At 34.3% G+C, this 3405-nt stretch overlaps 1 long non-coding RNA gene across 1 annotated transcript; it reads right to left on the bottom strand.

The window, feature by feature from the left end:
* Nucleotides 1-1246: 1246 nt before the first annotated feature.
* LOC130986394 (uncharacterized) lies at nt 1247-1893 on the bottom strand. The gene is made up of 3 exons (XR_009089257.1): nt 1782-1893; nt 1620-1675; nt 1247-1303 (listed from the first exon to the last, which is right to left on the bottom strand). It is a non-coding gene; the product is annotated as an uncharacterized LOC130986394 (long non-coding RNA).
* Between the last annotated feature and the right edge of the window lie 1512 nt (nt 1894-3405).

Here is a 3405-nt window from a genome sequence, read left to right on the forward strand (position 1 = left end):
TGGCATTGTAATGATGCAGCTGTAGAGAAGATTTAAGTCAAGGTGGAGATTTGTTGACATTTCCCGCTTCGGTCAGTTTTGGGCTTTAGGCCCAATTTGGGTGTTTTATCTCAATACTATATATATACTTGAGATATGTAATGTGTAACTCTAACCGCATAATAAAATTTGTTTTCCTCTCTGCCGTGGGATGTAGCCAAATTGGTGAACCACGTAAATATGTGTCTTTTTTATGTTATCTGTTTGATTGTGCTCTTTAATCCTATTCTGTCACAACAAAACCAATCATTTCAATTCCAACACTACTAGAAAAACGCTCATAGATAACGGATTTTATCCGTTATCTATGAGCAAAAAAACCGTTGTGTATAGTGGTGTTATCTATTCTATACGTCATACATAACGGTTTCAAAACCGTTATGTATAGTAGCATAGATAACGGTACGATGCGTCATACATAACAGTACGCATCCGTTATCTATAAAGGTTATACATAACGGTTTTTCACCGTTATGTATTAAGATTTTTCCGTTATGTATTAATTTTTTTTTTATCATAGTTAACAGTTTTTTGCACTTTTTATAACGGTTTTAACCGTTATCTTTAATAGAATACATAACGGTTTTTCACCGTTATGTATTAAGATTTTTCCGTTATGTATTAATTTTTTATTTTTTTTTATCATAGTTAACAGTTTTTTGCACTTTTTATAACGGTTTTAACCGTTATCTTTGATAGAATACCTAACGGTTTTTTGCACTTTTTATAAAGATTTTTTGCACTTTTTATAACGATTTTTACAGTTTTTATAACGATTTTAACCGTTATCTTTAATTAGAATACATAACGATTTTTTGCACCTTTTATAACAGTTTTTTGCACTTTATATAATTGTAGTATATTTTTAAATTTTGCAATTTTTATAAAACGACAAAATGATAAAATCAACGATAACAATATTATATATCATCCAAAAAATTCATACATTATTATACAAATGAACCAAATATCAAGTATACATCATCATTGCATATTCCGATTCAAAATTGAAAATACGAACTACCTTATAGCTAAAACAAAAATCTATCATACAATGTTTAAAGCACCAAGTCCTCAAGAACTAGTTAATCAACCTGCTATGATTCTCTGGTTGTCTTTTGACCTCAAGCCATCCCAAGCTACCATAGCCCATGTACTTTACTGAGATTCTCGCAGTCCCCACAGCCCATGTACTTTACTGGTTCTCCTGTTTTGAAAGTCTAATTATATTAGATATGAGTCCACGCATTCTCTCTTCTGCGCACTAAAAGGTAATATTTCACAAAAATAAATTAAATAGTTAACTGATGCTTCTGCAAAATTTGTCAAGGAAAAATTGTGAAATAGTAAATGATGGAAGAGATTGGAAAATATTCCTCTAGTTCTGACATCCTTCAGAGTCAAGCAAATCACAATTCTTATGATAAAGACAGGGAGTAGAAGCTTAGCTTTTGGAAGCTTTACAGACTGCCTAGGAAAACTATTTCAACATAGTAAAATAACTTGTAGTGCCGCATGGTGATTAGATTAAAACATAGGAAATTCACATTTACAGCATAATGCAGATATCAGAATCTTACCAAGGACAAGCATCGCTCCACATCATTACTCATATTCTTTAAACCACATTTTGCCACTGTCAGGAAACATACAGATCACAAATTAATTAACCTAAATGATGCAAAAAATGAGAATGAATCTCACGAAAACAAGCAAAGTATGGCCACATAGGAAATACTAACTTATCTCCACCATCATTTTCTGAAGTGGGATCTTCTGCAATATCAATTTCTCTTCTTCTTCTTGAACAACCCGTCGAGATGCCTCTGAAACCCGGCTGTCCACATGGCACCAGAATAATGTCACGCTAAACAGTTCAGTATGAAGTCAAGTACTAAATAGAAATCTAGTCATTCAGTCAAAGATTACCATGTGCTATATTTGTTTCATTTTCCCAGTTTCGTTTCTTCTCCCAAAACAAAACCAAACACAAATGACATCTTTCAAGGCATTGCTTTTACGATGCAATCACGCTTTGTAAAAAGATCACATTAGCTCAAATCTCCTAAATCATACAAAACAAAAACACTAACATAGCCCTACATCATGAAAATATTTGCGCAGTTAGAAACACCTGATATTTAGAGTTCAATGTCTCTAGCACCACTCCTAGTCTGTCCATAATAGGTTCATCATCATCTTGGTAACAGCTAGAACCAAGGAACATATCCATTTGGGAAGGATAAAAAGTTGAAGCTAAATATATGCTTAAAATATGAAGCATATGTGTATGAGAGCACATTTTCTCCTACTACATGGAAACATGAAAAAGAAGAATTGCATTTGGAAGAAATTTATGCTTGAGACAGAAATCATACAATTCTGTAATATGCAGATAACCATCAGTAGGTGTTAAATTATGGCAGATAACACCCGTCCAATTTGTAGTGCATGGATCCCCTCTGTTCCAGTTGCGAAGATTTCTATACGGATCAGTGAAACTGTTCTTGATGGATCGCAATGCATTGACTGTAGATATTGAGTTTTAATGTTGATACAGTTATTGCTAAACTGAGTAAGAATCACAGTCAATCAAGGAATAAACCTAAACTTAAAAACTGGCACAGACAAATACACTTACACCTCAGTCATCTTCAAGCACTATCATGGAAAATCGGAATAGTCTGAAGCAAACTTCCACATTTATATTTTAGGAGTTTACAGTTAACAATCTATAGCAATTGAGATGAAAGTTTCAAACTTGGTGCATTGCTACACTAGGGTGTGCTTAGAGTTCTCTATTTGTTGCATAACTTACATGCCAAATGTTTCTTTCTTTTCTCCTTTCTTATGCCTTGTCACATTGAGAGACAAAGATGCTATTTGAGGTCTCATTGCAAGAATTAGTCGAGAACTAAGTAAGTATGGGTCACTTTCAAGTTTCAACTAGTAAGTCTAGCAACCATAGGTTAACCAAGAACAACCCAAGGAAGCTCAACATTCATATTAAAGTAAAGAATAACACATCCCTCCAAAACAAACATTCAAGGTGATCATTCTATCTCAGTTTACTCCCTCCTATCGCTCGAGTCACACCAACAAATTATGTTCTTTATGAAAGCAGTAAATAAGAAGCATGAAACTTTTAAGTCTTTGAGCATGTATACTTGTTCATATGAGGAATACCTTTTACAAATAGCATACACACGGAGCTCGGAGGATCGACGGAGGCGGCAGGCCCTCACCTGCTCAGCAGAGAAACGTAACAGCATCGAGAGATTGGGAAAGAGTCGAGAGACAGCTAGGACTCAGTTTATATTCTCCTCATGTGTGAGGGAGATCTGTGCTAATCCTCATCCACTTCAT

This window comes from Salvia miltiorrhiza, chromosome 5 (assembly GCF_028751815.1).
Source record: "Salvia miltiorrhiza cultivar Shanhuang (shh) chromosome 5, IMPLAD_Smil_shh, whole genome shotgun sequence".
NCBI classification, from domain to species: domain Eukaryota; kingdom Viridiplantae; phylum Streptophyta; class Magnoliopsida; order Lamiales; family Lamiaceae; genus Salvia; species Salvia miltiorrhiza.